Source organism: Rattus norvegicus, chromosome 20 (assembly GCF_021556685.1).
Source record: "Rattus norvegicus strain SHRSP/BbbUtx chromosome 20, alternate assembly SHRSP_T2T, whole genome shotgun sequence".
NCBI classification, from domain to species: domain Eukaryota; kingdom Metazoa; phylum Chordata; class Mammalia; order Rodentia; family Muridae; genus Rattus; species Rattus norvegicus.
The window spans coordinates 52,902,261-52,920,000 of NC_141553.1; the positions used below are offsets into that span (position 1 = coordinate 52,902,261).

At 41.3% G+C, this 17,740-nt stretch overlaps 1 pseudogene; it reads right to left on the reverse strand.

Annotated features, from left to right (window-relative positions):
• Window positions 1-5,100: 5,100 nt before the first annotated feature.
• Cinp-ps1 (cyclin-dependent kinase 2-interacting protein, pseudogene 1) lies at window positions 5,101-13,012 on the reverse strand (annotated as a pseudogene).
• Window positions 13,013-17,740: the final 4,728 nt, after the last annotated feature.

Consider the following 17,740-nt stretch of genomic DNA (forward strand, 5'->3'; position numbering starts at 1 on the left):
GAGTATGTCAATATGAGCGCAGCAGAGACCCTGTATCTTTCTGAATCTGGAGTTACGGGTGGTAGTGAACTTGTCTTTGTGGGTGCTGGGAACTGAACTGAGGTTTCCCGCAGTAGCAATTCGTGCCCTTAACCACTGAGCCATCTCTCCAGCCTCTGACCTGGATCTTTTGCACATGTCACTTACAAAAAGAATATCAAGATTAATTTATAAAAAAATCCAACTCAAAAGATCAATACAGTTTTGGGTGCGAAAGGAATTTGGGAGAGCATTAATCATTATTCTTCTGATCCAAACTCTCAAGGTATTTGCCCCGCATTTTATTATTTTTTTTAACACATACATAGTCCAGGGCTCTTTCCAGTAAGCCATTCTTCATCCGAGCACTTTTATTATGCATTCTGATTCTTAACCTTGATGGTTTTGAATAGAGCTATATAAATTTGCCTCAAGATGACATGAAATATTACCACATCTTCTTCTATCCAGGCCCATAGCACCTTCGAGTAGATATAACAGGAGCTCATGAGCACACGGAGTCAATGCTTCTATGGTGGGATGAGATTTTAATTAATTAAGATTTAAAACGTATTCTTACTTCATGTGTATGAAATAAACAATCTGGCAACATCTGTATCTGTGTACCACATGCATACACGGTGCCGTGGGAGTCAGAGAGGGCATTTAATTCCCGGAGGCTGCAGTTACAGGCCACTGTGGGATCCCACGTGGGTGCTAGGAATCGACTCTGGAAGAACAGTCAGTACCATTGACCTACCTGTTTATCACCTGAGATTTTACACTGCATTACACTGGATGGAACTGGTTCTTATTTTCAACTGAGAGTTTAGTAACTGTTGTAGTCAGGGTTCCTATTCCTGCACAAACATCGTGACCAAGAAGCAAGTTGGGGAGGAAAGGGTTTATTCAGCTTACACTTCCACATGGCTGTTCATCACCAAAGGAAGTCAGGACTGGAACTCAAGCAGGTCAGGAAGCAGGAGCTGATGCAGAGGCCATGGAGGGATGTTACTCACTGGCTTGCTTCCCCTGGCTTGCTCAGCTTTCTCTCTTATAGAATCCAAGACCACCAGCCCAGGGATGGCACCACCCACAATGGGCTGGGTCCTCCTGCCTTGATCACTCATTGAGAAAATGCCTTACAGCTGGGTCTCATGGAGGCATTTCCACAACTGAGGCTCCTTTTACTGTGATAACTCCAGCTTGTGTCACGTTGACACACAAAACCAGCCAGAACAGCAACTGAAGATGCTGGCTCTCGTGCATAATCTCCATGTACTTTCGATATGATGACCTAAGTAAATCTGTTAAAGACCTTTTCCACCATTTCTCTGTGAGGAGCTTTATTTTGACCCGTCTTAGGTTTCCCTTGACACCTTTATTAAGTTGTAATGGGTAGGAATAGGATTTCTGGTTATAGGTTTTAGTCTGATAACACATCTTGGATTCCTCCCTGTCTCCTCTATTGTACTTTCCACCCTCTCAGCTCTTCTCACTTCTCCCAGTCCATTTTCCTGTGCTTACAACACTTTGGCCACTCATACTCTGGACTCCTGCTGCACAGTTTTTGTGCTCATCCCTAAATTGCTCCCCTAGGCCTTCCTGTTTGGTGCTCTCAGCAGCGGTCCCAGGAGCCTGATGGTGATGTCCTACCTTCATGCCAATTTCTACCAGAATCCAAGGTGGAAGGAGGAACCACAGAAGCACTTCCTCGTGGAAATTCCATCGCAAGAGTTCCTGCTTATCTACTTCTGGTTCTTTGCTCAGATGGCTTTCCTACAGTTCAGTATCAACAAGATGCTTGAGTTGTGTTGGCTGTCCTCTTGCACACTGGAGAATTCCGTATGTGTCTCCCTCCCTCCCCCTCCCTCCCTGTATCCCTTCCTTTCATGCCTCCCTGACTCCTTCTTCCATGCCTCCCTCCCTTCTTCCTGCCTACCTCTATTTTCTGTAGAATGGGTCTCTGTATGAATCTCTGATTACCTTGGAACTTTCTATGTAGCCAAGGCTGGCCCTGAAGAACTCATGGCAATTCTCTCGAGTCAAACTCCTGAGTGCTGGATTGTAAACATGAGCCACCACACCAATCTGTATATTACGTGTTAAACCTTTGAATCCTAGAATCTACTTCTGCTTCTGTCTGATTTGGCTGACATAAGTGGGCAGCTGGCTGCCCTATCTGGTTATCTGTTAATAACCCTCTCCTACCTCTGGTTGGATTCAAAACCATCTATAATTATTTCTTTTTAAGCTTTAAACGTCTCCTTTTACACTTATGTATCTTCCAAACCTCTCTATTTGCTTCTGTTAGATTTCATTTCTGACTTCTTTCTACCTCTTTATCTTTCTTCTAATCACTGCACGCAGGGTTTTATTTAAAATGTATTGTATTTATTTATTTTTGTGACAAAGATGATAATGAAGCGAACAAAAATTTTTGGGATTAGGTGCTCTGATTTTCTAGGACAAGGAAGGATATTAAAATTTAAAATGTAAATAAGAGCACATATTTTATATAACCAATATAGTCTACAATGTTTATGTTCTAGTTCTGCAAAAACCATTCAGCAATGGTGTTGTAGAGGGAAGAGCTAAGAACCTTGAACGACAGTCAAATACATTACTGCCAGACAGTAATGTAATAGAAGGCCAAGAGGATTATCTAAGAACTGTAATACACGGCTGTTGTAGAGTTATTTTGCTGTAATTAGATTTCCTGTACTCTTCCCTTCCCCTTGGGAGAGTGACTACTGGGATTATTCCATGTCTGTTTTCCATACTGAGCTTGTCGTAGATTACTCTTCCCATGGGTTTCTAAAAACTTAAAATGCACATTAAACACAAAGAAAACGGCATTGATATCCTGGACTGCAAGTTGGGTGTAATGTCAGAATGGACTTTGGGCTACCTTCCTGTGGTGGCTTGAATGAGAATGGCTTCCATATGTTTGAACATTTGGTCCCCAGCTGATGGAACTTTTTGGGAAGGATTAGAAGACATGGCTTTACTGGGGGACGTATGCCACCAGGGACAGGCTTTGAGTTTTCAAAATCCCATACCATCCATTCCCTGTTCTCAATCTCTCTCTCTCTCTCTCTCTCTCTCTCTCTCTCTCTCTCTCTCTCTCTGTACACGTGTGCATGTCCAGTACAATTCTTTTTAAAAATCAGTCCCTCAGCTATGGTATCTCTTTACAGCAACAGAGAAGTAATTGACAGAAGTCAGTAATGTGAATCAGGTATTGCTATGACAGACCTGACAAGGCTGCTGTTTTGTAGGGATGTGAAAGACTCTGGGACTTGGGCCTAGAAAATTGTTTGAATACTGTAAGCAGAGCTTAGTGAGTCATTCTAGTAGGAATATAGAGGATAACAGTGTTGAGAGCAATGGAGACTATGAAGGGCTAGCTGAAGAGTTTCAGAGGGTAACAATATTAGCAACTGGTTAGAGACAATTCTTGTATATTTTGGCAAAGACTATTTCTGCTTTCTGCCTAGTACTAAAAACATTCCTGTAGCTAAACTGAAAAGTTTTGAATTAATTTCATCGATAGAAGAGATTTCTAGACAGCATAATATTGACTCTGTCACGTGGTTATCAGTAATCACTCTTATGCACCTATACAATGGAAAACGCAAGGAGGGCAGAGAGAAATTCAAAACGTATAGTTTGAGGAGAAAAAGATTACCAACAAAAATTAATTGGTGGGGGAGAGCTTGCTGTGGAAGAAAGATCTGATACAAAATGGAATAAAGGGAGTGGCTCCCTCAGGGTAAACCCCACCCAGCTAAGGTTCCAACTTGTAAAGAGAAAATACCTAAAAGAAAGTTTACGTTCTTAAAATACAGGAAAGCATATGCAAAAATAAAAGCAACCGAGGAAAGCTTATGATAATGTAATTCAAGGATGGCCGGGTTCCATCCCAAGCGGACAGCCGAACTTGGTGGTGCTGTCTGTGTGGCTTTAGTGTCATGAGAAAAGGGGTTGTAGTAGCTTCACCAGTGTTAAGAGAGCACCGAGGCCAGGCACATCTCTTGAGAGCCACTCTAATGAAGATCCAGCCGTGGAGTGAAGATGTGGAAGTCAATTCTGAATTACACGGGAGACCCCTGGATCTTGGGGATGTCAGATCTAACAGGCATTTGCCAGAGAGAGCTGCAAACAGTGGAACCCACCCAAGAGAGAGTAGCTGCTGTCAGCAAAGCCGAAAGTCAAGAACCATCCAAGCCCTTTAATATGAGGTATGAGTTAGAGGATTTGGCGGCTTCTCTGATGGGCTTCAGTCTTACTTTGGTCTGGTATTTCCTCACTATACCCCATCTCTTCCCCTTGGAATGGTAATGTATATTCTGTGCCACTGTGGGTTGGAAGTATCTAATTTGCTTTTAGATTATACAAGCAATTACAGTTAAGAGATTGCCTTGAGTCGCAGAAGACACTTTGGACTTTTAGAAAGTGTTGAGACTGTGATGGACTGTGGGAACTTCTGAAATTGGAGCATGGACACTGTGAATTATGATATGGGCACAAACTTATGGGGGCCATGGAGTTGAATGTGGTGGTTTGAATGAGAATGACCCCCCCTCTCTAAACTCACGTATTTGAATATCCAGTCTCTAGTTACTGAAGCGTTTAAGAGGGATTAGCAGGTGTGACTTAATTGAAGGAGCTGTGTTACTGGCAGTGTGTTCTGAGGCTTCAAACGCCTACACCACTCCCCATCATTGCTTTGAGAGGGCGATGTAAGCTCTCAGCTACTGCCCCAGTACCAGGCCTTCCTGGTTGGCTGAGGGTCCCGAACAACTGGAGCTGGAGATAACCCAAGAGCTTGCCTGTAAATGGGTTATGTTCTTCTAACTGGGCTGCTTGTCTGGCCTTAGTGGGAGAGGAAGTACCTAGTCTTGCCTAGACCTGAAGTTCCAGGGTGTACGCAGAGGTCCCCCACTGGATCGGAGGAGAAGGGGGGAGGAGGGAAGGATTGTGGGAGGGTTGATCAGGAGGGAGGGCAGTGAGCAAAATGTAGAATGAATAAGTGAAAAATAAAATAAAATAATTGCTTAGCTAGGTAGGCTGTGAATTCTAGGCATCCTCCTGTATCTGCTTCTCCATAGCTGGGATTACAGGCATGCTCTCCAGCTATAGCTTGCTGTCGCTCTCTATGTAGGGCTGGTGCAGCCACATGGACAGGTAGGTCAGGCCGAGGTTTCGGTCTGCAGTGTGGGCCAGCCCTGGGCCAATGGTGTGCTTCAGAAGGAGCTCCTTCTTGTATGCTTCGGAGAGCCGGAGGGAGACCTCATAAAAGAAGGCTGTGGCACACATGTGAAACAGAGCGGCCTGTTGCTTCCCTGTACTGGTAATTTTCTAATTCACGAATTCCCTTGGTTTTCCAGTTTCCCTTACTGTATTTTAGTCAAGCCGCCCAAGATGGCCTGTACCTCCTCACACAATGCCTCAGGTCCTTTATCATAGTCCAGATTTATCTTTTCTTCCTCTTCAGTGGAAGTTGGGTTGCTGCTCTCTAATTCAACCTTCTCTTTACTCAACAAACCGACTTTCTGGTTGGCAATACTGCTCGCTGTGGTGAAGCCCTTGTCGCTGAGGCTTTCCCATTTCAGGATTAAGTTATGCCCGTCAGCTGCGTTGTCCTTGCGTTTTCTTGCACTGACAGATGGGACAGGTTTTCTTGCTGCCGCAATTCCAAGAGTCTTTGCTTCCGTACAATCCAAAGGTAGATCCCGAGGAGGTGACCCGAAGCCCCTCAAATCCAAATATTTGGTTTCTTAAAAGTCCCACATTGCATTGCCTTGAATTTTTTTTTTTTAATGGAAAGGTGACAGCTTCAGATCGTATAATGGGCCTTCTTAATAAAAGTTTTATTTGAATCAGAACTGTTGTTTTTAGAGTTAAGAGTCATTACCGTATTTTAATGGTTATGAACATGGCATTTGGAATCAAATTGTTCTCGGTTTGGAAACTGACTTTGCCAAGTATTAACTTAATCTTTCTAAGCTTCTCTTTCATCTATAAAATAAACGAAAGAACATCCATTTTACAGAGCATTGTAATGATTAAAAGGACAAAATATGCAAATAATATTGAGTCAGGTCATAGTTTGTTATTTTCTTTAAGAAGCATTTCATTATGTACTACTAAACGACAAATCTTGCAAAAACACCAACTATCATGGCCCTCTGAACTGACAAAAAATTACCAAGGTCAAGCCATCTCAGAGTTCAAAATTTGTATTAATAACAAAAATTTTTTGTTTTTTGCTTTATGCTTTTTTGGGAAATGTTATAAATTATATATCATGAAAATATATCAGGTAATTCGTAGCACAACTAGGCAATTGAACGTCTTGCCCCGAAATGTAGATGAGCTCTTCTGTATGTGTGGCATGGACTGTCCCATATCTCATTCACTTAGTGGCTTGGGTTATGACAGGTCATTAAGATGTACCTGTGGCAGGTTCCTGCCAGAGATCAGAACAGAGATTTAGTGCAGTAATACCTGAACAGTGTTCCTTTTAGTTGAATAACTTAGCTGTCACCTGATGCTTATGTGCTTCCATTGGTTCTCACATGTTTTAAAGATGACATTGTAGAAACTGTTAGCTTCTCCAGGCACATATCTGCCACCAGGAAGATAAAGGTACTAAAACAATTATCAGTATTTACATTTCAAACTTTCTACCTCTACCCCAAGTAAGAATCTTATTTTGAAAGATTTCCAACTTGGGTTCATCGTTCCACTAATTATTCACGTTGTAAGTATGTTTATATATGTATGTAGGTAGGTTGATCAGAGAATGATAAAAGCATCAGTCAAATTGAGTAAAATTTTATCTGGAAACCTTTTGAATTCAAGCCTTGTGTATGAATCTACAAAGCTCAACCCCGTTGCTTGCTCCCCCATCTCTTCGGGCATCTACTGCAAGGGTAGCACAGGTACACTCTGAGGTGGAGTACACAGGACACAGACATGGCCTTCTCTCCCTAGGGACTGATTACCCTCACTAGGAAGAAAGCATCCACATAGAAATGACAATAAAAGCCGCCCAATGGACAAGATAAAGGACTGATGGAGTATAGCCACCAAGAGATATCAAAATCAGATAGATGAAAAGTTTGGTTTAGATGAAAAGGGCTTTTGAAATAGGGGGTCTTTAATTCAGCTTGGAAAGAGCTGATAATCATAAATTGGGGTTGAATGAAAAGCACATTCTAGGTGAGAGGAAAGACAGTGGCAACAGTGTAGAGTCATCACTTAGGGTTGAGTTTCAGATGAGTGGGTCTTGTATTAAAAGATTTATTGCATTGGTTTGCATTGGTTTGAAGCTAATGTAGAATGTATATTGAGGGAAGCATGAGCCCTGAATGGGGTGAATTACGCAAAATTGTTAAACTATCACTTTACAGGACTTTTCAAATGTCAGTCAGCAGGAGTTATTGTTGTGTACACATAGATGTTCTGGAAGCCAAGACGAGGCAGTCAAAACAGCCTCTAAAATAAAACGGGCACAGTATTTGGGGTAACACGCAGGAAGAATGGAGAAGACTGACTTGGCTGACAGTTTAGAAAACAAATCCTAGATTTGTCCTGTCTATAAGAAATTCGGGGACAAAGACAGAGCAGAGATTGAGGGAGTGGTGAACCAATAACCGGCCCAACTTGAGACCCATCCCATCGGCAAGCACCAATCCCTGACATTAGTGATTCTCTGTTATGCTTGCAGACAGGAGCCTAGCATAACTGTCTTCTCAGAGAGTCACCCAGCAAGGTGACTGAAACAGATACGGAGACCCACATGGAAATAGCGTGAGCTCAGGGAGTCTTATGGAAGAGTTGTGAAAAGGATTGAGGGACCCGGAAGGGATAGGAACTCCACAGGAAGACCAACAGAGTCCACTAACCTGAACCTCTGAGGGCTTTCAGAAACCAAACCACCAACCAAAGAACAAAGACAAGGTTTACTTAGGCTCCTTGCATGCAGTTTGGTCTTCATGGGGGTCCCCCAACAACTGGAACAGGGGCTGTCCCTAAATCTGTTTGTTGCCTGCCTATAGAACGATCTCCTAACCAGGCTGCCTTGTTTGGCCTCAGTGGGAGAGGATCCACCTAGCTCTGCAGGGACTTGGTGTGCCAGCTGGGGGATACCCAGGGAGGGGCTTCCACCCTATCAGAAGAGGAGAGGGAAGAATGGGAAGGAAACGTGGGAGGGGAGAACCAGAAGCTGGGGCAGCGGTTGGGATGTAAAGTGAATAAAGAAAAACAACAAAGAAAAAAAAACAAATTACATATGCAAAATAATTTCAAACACATTGAGAGAGAAAGGAAGGAAATATAATGGGAATATAATGGGATGAAGCTGTCCAAGGAAGAAATTCATGAGATTTTTTTTTCTGTTTGTTTGCTTGTTGTTTTTTTTTTTTTTGTCTATTTAAAAAAACCACTTTTGAATAATGAGTATTACCTTTTTTTTGAGACAGTCAAAAAAGTAAAAACATCAAACAAAACAAATTCTAATTTATATGTGCCATTTAGGTAGCTGGTAGGACTTTCTTTACTCTTCCCGGAGGTAGATAAGTAATGGAGCTGTAGACGTGTTGAGCTCTGGGGTGTGACTGCAATTCTAGCGCACACAAAGAAATTGCGAGTTGTTCTGTGTTCGGTTTAATGATTATAATTTGAATTCATATTTCTCATAATTTATTTTCTTCTTCGTTTCACATGACTGGGTTTTCCGTGGGTGCTGATTGAGCTCCAGTAATCGGAAGCATTTATGTAAGATTTCAGCAAGTAAGCAATCTGGAGGAAGAGACCTGCGTGCATTCTTTTTCTGGGTGGGGTGGGCAGAGGGGAAGATGCAAAAGCCCCGTGGTAGGCAGGCAGTGATGTCTGTAAGACAGAGGTTCTGGTCAGAAGAGCCACTGGTTCTGACCATGCCGTAGACTTAAGTTCTTGGCAGGAACTCAGGCTGTAGTCTGTGGGAGTTGTAGCTCTGGGAGGAGCTGTATTTAGAGATTGGTACTCCATTTTGTTGAGACAGGGTCTCATTGTGTAACAAGACTTGCCTAGAACCTAGTATGTAGACCAAGTTATCTCTGAACCTATAGTGCAACCCTACCCCTGGCTCTAATCCCAAATCCTGGGATTAAATACTAGATAAAGATATTTTGCTCTCAGCTGTTTGGCTGGTTCTCAACTCCTCCTAAAGTTTTTGTCAACTACTCAATAATCTTTTGATAACTTCCTTTTAATTAATGTTTAATGTTGGCTTTCCTCTAGAAATCCTGATATGTAAATTAGAGGGCAAGGGTTTAAGGAAGAAATATAGTCATTTAAGGAAGATGTATAGTCTTAAAAGATGGATGGAAGAAGTGGAAACACTGATATAGAACAGGAGTCAGACACTAAACTCCTCTCTCTCTCTCTGTTTCTCTCTCTGTTTCTCTCTCTCTGTTTCTCTCTCTCTGTTTCTCTCTCTCTGTTTCTCTCTCTCTCTATGTGTGTGTGTGTGTTTTCTCATTTCTTGTTCTTGTTAAACAAAATAAATTATGTTTATTTCTATTCTCTGTTCAATTTTGTGGGTGTTTCATAGAGAAAATTTACACTTCTTTTGAGCTCCCTACCTCTCTTTTTTTGCATTGGTTATTTTATTTATTTACATCAAATGATGTACCCCCCTCCCAGTTACCTTCCACAAATCCCCATGCCCTCTCCCTCCCCCTGCTTCTGTGAAGGCACTTCACTCACCCATTCCCTCCTTAGCTCCCTAGTATTCCCTAGCACTGGGCCATTGAGCCTCCACAAGACCAAGGGCCTCTCCTCCCAGCAATGCCAGATAAGGTAATCCTCTGCTACATATGCAGCTGGAACCATGGGTTCCTCTATGTGTACTCTTTGGTTGGTGGTTTAGTCCCTGGGAGCTCTGATTGGTTGATACTGTTGTCCTTCCTATGGGGCTGCAAACCCCTTCAACTCCTTCAGTTCTTCCCCTAAGTCCTCTATTGGGGTCCCCACGCTTAGTCCAATGGATGACTGCATGCATCTGTGTGTGTATTGGTCAGGCTCTGGCACAGCCTCTCAGTGGACCGCTAAAGCAGGATACTGTGAGCAAGAGCTTATTGGCATCGGCAATAGTGTCTGGGTTTGGGGTCTGCAGATGGGATGGATCCCTAGATGGAGGAGTCTCTAGATAACCTTTCCTTCAGACTCTGCTCCACTCTTTCTTTGTCCTTTTAGACAGGAACCATTCTGGGTTAAAATTTTGGGCTGGGTGGGCGGCCCCATCCTTAAATGGGTGTTGTGCCTAACCTCTGGATATGGTCTCTACATGTTCTCTCTTCCCTTTGTTGGGTTTTTCAGCTAATGTCATCCCCATTGCGTCCTGGGAACCTCTTGCTTCCCCAGCATCTGGGACTTTCTAGTGGCTCCCTCCAGTTCCCCATCCCCAACTGCTGCACACCTCTGTTCAATTTCCTGACTCTCAGTACTTCTCCCCTATCTCCTCCCATACCTGATCCTGTCCCCTTTCCCCTTCCCCTCCTCTCTCCCTCCCAGGTCTTCCCTCTTCCTCCCTTGGTTATTTTGTTCCCCCTTCTAAGTAGGATTGAAGCATCCACATTTTGGTCTTCCTCCTTCTTGAGCTTCATATGATTGTGAGTTGTATCATGGGTATTCTGAGCTTTTGGTCTAATATCCACTTATCAGTGAATACAAACCACGTGTATTCTTTTGTGACTGGGTTACCTCACTCAGGATGATATTTTCTAGTTCCATCCATTTGCCTATGAATTCCATGAAGTCATTGTTTTTAATAGCTGAGTAGTACCCCCTTGTGTAAATGTACCACATTTTCTCTATCCAGTCCTCCATTGAGGGACATCTGGGTTCTTTCCAACTTCTGGCTATTACAGGAGTGGTTTAGCTGAGTCCTCAGGTAGAACTATTTCCAATTTTCTGAGGAACTGCCAGACTGTTTTCCAGAGTGGTTGTACCAGCTTGCAATCCCATCAGCAACAGAGGAGTGTTTCTTTTTCTCCACATCTTTGTAGCTCTAATGTACATCAAGGAGCTGCAGGGATGGCTCAGGGGTTAAGAGCACTGACTGCTCTTCCAGAGGTCCTGATTTCAATTCCCAGCAACCACATGGTGGCTCACAACCATCTGTAATAGGATCTGATGCCCTCTTCTGGTGTGTCTGAAGACAGAGACGATGTAAGCACTAAATAAGTCTTTTAAAAAATAGTACCTCAAAAAAAAATAGTACCTCAGGTATGCTGGTTAGGGATGACCCTAGTGACACTATTTTAACTTGTCTTTTGAGATGGCATCCTCAAATGCAGTCACATCATGAAATACCAGGCCCGTTTTATCCTCTGAAATTTGTGGTACTTAATTTAGCCCCTGAGAGTATCTGAGTTCCTTTCTTGTGTGTTTGCTTGCTTGACCTCTGGAGCTGGAAGTGCTGTGAGAACAGAGCTCACATCTTTTAAATCTTTTCACCCAGAGCATGTAGAAGGATCTGAGTATGTAGTAGACATTTAACATGGTTGCTTTTTGAATTATATCCTTCCTATGGCATAATTCACATTAGATTTTTAAAGCCTACTTAAAATATAAATTTTGCCCTGAGATTAAATGACCAAGAGCTCTGCTATCATTTATTGCATGCACCAATGATCTGTGTAGCATTTTCTCTGGTGCCTTCCTGAGCTGGCAGGAGCCAGCCATTCATTTAAATTGGCAACAGACATGGAAATGAATTTGTGTGCTGTCTTACTTGGTAATAAAACTTAAAGTGCAGTGTAATTTGTGATGGTTTGAAGCAGTAATGCAATTTTGGCAAGTGTGCTATATCTCTACAAGACTTACTGTTTGAAGATTTTCAAATCAGGGGGTTATAGACTCTCTACCTAAAAACAATTGATTAAAGCCTTTTCCTTCTGGACTTGATCCAATCCCCACTAGAAAGAGCTAAAGCATAGGCTACGTTTTGGTTGAGGTTTGCCTGACCACGTGGAGTTGGCCTGATTATGTAATGCCTTCTCTGCTTTGTTTTATATTAGGAATACAATTTTTCTCCTAATCTGAGGGATAGAAGATAAGAAGAAAGATCTCCAATACAAGTTTACAATTGCAATTAAGGCAGCAATGGAAATGCATTGCAACACAGGGACAATACGCTGGGGAAATGGCAAAAACCATTTCAACTTTTCAACTTGCTCTGTGAAATAATTCTCATATTCTTCAGTATATAAATAAGTAGCAGTTAGATGCTTGTATGATAGATTAGAGGGCTTCTCGGTGGCTCTTTCTTTCTGGAATTTTAAACTAGAGATGTAAATATTTCTACATGCAATATCAAACAATCTAGAATTTATTTCAATGTAGTGGACTCTAAAAAAAGAAATCCTTAACCCTAATAAAGGGTTTTCCTAAATGATTCACTTGATTTCTACTATGTTCATGCCTTTAGTTCTAATGATCATTTTAAAAATGATTTATATCTTAGTGTATCAAAATAAATTTACTACAATCCATCCTTTATTGCTGGATAAAATACTCTAGGCTCCCATGACATATGCATGTGTTCATCAACATGGCAGATTTATGAGCTGCCCTATGGTAGTTATTGCAATGACAGAGTATTTCTGGTAGGAGTCTCTTCTGGAAGGTTTATACAAGACAGCATACAAATGTTACTTGATTTAATTGGACTCATAAATAGTCGTCATTATATCTTTTTTTGCCCCCCCATCATTATATCTTTAAAGGATTTAGTTTATCAAGTGTCTTCAAAGTCATACTTTTCATTGGGTAGAAGAAAGTGGCCAATACATAGTCTCCCTCCCAAACGATGAGCTACTTCCCTGGTTTATCACCCCAGCTTTCTGTTTATGCTCTCGGCAACTCTTTCTTTTCAACCTGAGTCCCACCTTGCCGGAGAAGCTTTAACAGTGACGAACTCATCCATTTCAGTTACCATCTCTTCCCTTCTCGTCTCACATCACATTAGATAAATGTCAGTGTTACCATTTTTAGCAATCTTACCAAAACACTATTTCCCAGAAATTTCTCATTTAATCCTTGAGCAGCTTTCCTTCCATTTGGATCACCATTCCAATCTTGAGTTATATTTTTCAATAGATTTACTTTTCACTTGAGCCTGACTCTGTCATACTTATTGTGTTAATATTTGGAGAATATTATATTGGTTTTTCCTATTTCACATTAGAAAAAAAACCCAAGAAGTGGTAAAAAGGGGTGACCATCTATGAACTGCACACGCTCACTCCCATCCTCTACCATCCTCACTTCCTGCTTATCTCAAAGAATAATGTTTTCCATAAAAGCAAAACCCTGCCATTACCTTGAATTCTATATTCTCCTTTTTCTCGATCTTTTAATCCTTCCAATACTCCCCTACTCTGTCTTTAATATCCGTCTCTTTCACCTGGACAAGCCCCTCTTATCCAGAGTAGTCACTAAGTCTAATGACAAAGTGGTGCTTCTTATTCATTCACCATATATGGCTGTGCTTCTCTTTCCCTTAAAGTTACATTTAGCCATGTTATTTGGTTTGAGTTACCCCTGGCAAGCAGGGGCTTTGCTGACAATGGTAAGCTTTTTGTATGAAGGTGATGAAATTTTGGTGCTCTTGCGTCCCTGATACCTGGAATGAGCAGAGCAGGCCCATGCTGACCACAGGAGAAAGGTACTTTTAGAATCTGAGTTGTTCGTTCTTGCAGTCTACCTTAACAAACCAACACAGTCTTCCTTCTGAAATGCAGCATCTGTGGGACTGTATTTCCTTCAGTCCCAATGTATCGACAATGCATATACATTCATTAACCCATCCCATAGTATACTCTGCCTTCTCCTAACCCACTTTCTTGATGGAAACTTTCCTTTATTCACCTTTTTACTTCTCTTCGATTCCTTAGCTCTTACATGCTCTCTGACCTTATCTCTTTATCAGACCCATTCTTACTCAAGTTCCCAGTGACCAAGAGGAGTACTTTTTAGATCCAGAGAAGTAATTTATCATATTATTTGACCTTCTGTGGATTCTGTAAAGCAGTGCTGACTTCTAGAAACTTTCTTACTTCTTACCACTGTCTCTTTATGCTCATCCTTGCTTTCTTCTCAATTCTTTGCCTTCACCTGGCCACTCCTCTTCTGTCTGAAATAACCACGTTTAACCATGCTTCCAAAGTTTACATATTCTAAAGAAAATATTTTTGCAGCATTAAACTAAGACATCCTGATTTTCACCACCAAATTATAATCCTGGCTCTGTTACACTGAATTGTGTAGAGTCTATTTCTTTGATGATAAGGAAGAGTCATGATAGTATTCTCTGAACATTTCCAATCATGTAACACGTAGAGCCAGAGAATGACACAATTGTCTGAGGGATCATTCCCCTTTCCTGCCAGGATGTCACATGAATACTATACTTGCACACACATTGGTTATAGAGAAACAGTTAAAGAGGCAGCTAGACAGAAAAACAGAAGAGAGAATTAATATTAACGGAGCAATAAAATTAGTGCTTGAACTTCTATGAACAATGTGGTTACTTCCACATCATCCCTGTATCCTTGACTCACATAGAACTGTGAGTAAAGTTAGTTGTGTATAGAACAAATAAAGTTAATTCTTCATGTTCATTTAAGTTATATGGTCTCTCTCTCTCTCTCTCTCTCTCTCTCTCTCTCTCTCTCTCACACACACACACACACACACACACACACACACACACACACACACACTTTCTTTCATTATACAATCCGGATCTCAATTATTTTAATTATTTCTGACTAGAACCCTCACAATCACCTTCTACTCAATGAACTCCAAATACTGCACCTGCCTTAGTAAGTTCTTTTCTGTTTGGGCAAAGTTCACATCTTAGGCAATAGCACACCACCACCACACACACCAGTGACATCTTGGCCTACATAATTCAGCTATTTACTTCCTACTCCTAGTTACCAATGTAATCCATCCAGCCTCATAACCACCTTTGATTATCATGATACAGGTAAGAGGGTGTTGTAGAACATGACAAGGAAACATTTCTTATTCTCTCATGAAAATATAACCAGTGCCCAGTGTTTTGAGGAAAGTGTTGTAAGGAAAGGAAACCTTTATGAAATCTGTCATGAAGGACAGAACAAAGCATAGTTTTAGAGATGCATTTGCAATAAAGGAATGCAATTCATACATGATAGACTTAGTCAGAGGCTCCCTCCCAGGAAGGAGAAAAGGGGTGGAGCTTAGTGAGGCACAGCCTCCTGTTCTTCAATGAATAAGAGAAATTCGATGTGGCACAGTATTTGTCTATGTTAAATCCAAGTGATGACACAGCTGCCTTTAATATCAGATAATGCATAATTCACTGTGCTAGAAGATTCATAAATAAAAATATTAAAACCTTGATATTGAAGTATTGAATAATCAGTCTTAAAGATAATTACGTACAATTACTGTTAAACAATGGCTATAACGCTTATCATAACATTTGGCTGGCAGGCGCTACATGAAATATTGTAAGAAGTTTGAATAAGAAATGAGCTTTTAGAGTCTGGAAAGGATATAGGGTTCAGGAAGGATGCTGCTTTTCCCAAGGTAATCTGATATGCAAGGGAAACAAAATTTGTTGCCATGAAGACCTGGTTTTGAAACTCTGGGCAACCCTATCACTTACCTGAGCTCAGCAGGTTTTCTTTCTAAAGTATTCCTTAGGAGAGGGTTTGATGAGAGTGGGGCTATGTCAGGTTGAAGCATTTCTTCCTTAGTTCTCTGACTGAGATGAAAATATACATTATCTCCCCAAACTTTGCTAATTTAGGCAGTCTAGTGGCTAGGAAGGCCATGGGCCATTAGAAAAATAATGTTATATTTTACAGTCATGCATTTATTCTAATGAAGTTATTTTTAAATTAATTATGTCGATTACTTAGTATAAATGGATTCAAGTGATCTAAATTGGTGTCTTCCTTCCTTGGGAATGTTTCTGATAGAATTCCTCCAGGCACAACATAGAAGTTTGATTTAAATACTCTACAAGGAGAGTGTCATTTCCTTTGACTTCCAGATAAGTAGATGTAATTCTTAGGACTATGAGGTAGCTTCTTCATAGAGCAAGCCTGAATAGGACAGTGTACCACAAGAATTCCAGAGTCCAAATTTCTCCTTTGAATATTTAAGACATAATAGCTACTATTGTGAGACTCCTCGTCACATCTGAGCAACATACCATGAACTAAAATCTACAGGAATTTCTCAGATTAAGTGAAGGAACTCTTTCGTCTTTAAAGACCAAGTTATACCTTCCTCTTTCTTCCCTCCCTCCATCCCTCCCATATCCCTATCTCTGTCCCTTTCTTCTTGCTTCTCTGTCTCCCTCCCTCTCTGCTCCCCTCTTTCTCTGCTCTCTCCCTCTTTCCCCTCCTTTCTTCCTTTCTTCCTTTTTTCTATTATTCCTCCCTCCTTCCCTCCCTCCTTTAAATCCTATCTTTCTTCCCTTTATTCTTCTCCCTCCCATCATTCTCCCTTCTTTACTTAATACCTATCTCAATACTCTGCCCTCCCTCCCTCCCTCCCTCCCTCCTCCCTCCCTCCCTCCCTCCCCCTCCCTCCCTCCCTCCCTCCCTCCCTCCCTCCTTTCCTTTACCTCCCAAGTAATTGGGACCATAAAAATCATGTCTGGATATGATACTTTTTCTTTTCTATTCTAAAATTTCCAGGCAAGTAGTAAATAATGATTTTTACTTACTTTTGGTATGTAATACAGTGCTCGATTGAGCCTTCAACACTCAGTGATTTGAATGAATGAATGGATTAGACTCAAAGTAGAAACAGTGCATTCAGGATCTTGGTTACTTTTCTATTGCTGTGATAAAACACTGTGACCAAGACAATTTATAAACAAAGCATTTAATTGGACGTATGCTTTCAGTCTGCTAGAATCCATGATGGTGGAGCAATGTTCTGGTAGCAACAGCTGAGAGTTTCTATCTGGGACTGCAAGTACAAGGCAGAGAACAAACTGGGAACGGCAGGAGACCTCTGAGGCCTCAAAACCTATTCTAGTGACACACTTCCTCCAGCAAGGCCATACCTCCTAATTCCAGTGACACACCTCCTCCAGCAAGGTGACACCTTCTAATTCCAGTGACACACCTCCTCCAGCAAGGCCACACTCCTAATTCCAGTGACACAACTCCTCCAGCAAGGCCACACCTCCTAATTCACCAGGGACCTTGTATTCAAATGTTGCAGACTCATGGGGGTAGGAGGCATCTTATTCAAACCATCCAATCTATATCCTAAAACCAGAAAGCAGAGAGTAAGAGAGACTCAGAAAACTTTTCTTTTGCAAATGAATACAGAAACAGAATCCTGATGTTGGGTTAGTAGCCAAATATATATACCTTTTATTTTTATTTCAGATGTAGAAAACAGTAGACAGATAAGATTCCATATAATACTGAAAGTGTTGGGAGAATTTTCCCTTATATGGCTTAGTGGTGATATTTACCCAGGATTCGTCATTCATTAGTCTTGATAATAACTAAAAACGAAAAACGTTCCATGTGTGGAAAATCTACCAGGTATCTGAAAAGTCTTTTGGTTTTGCTCGTTGAACTCATTGTCTTCAACATCCATTCAAAACAGAAGTCTTCATGGACCTGAAGGTAAACAA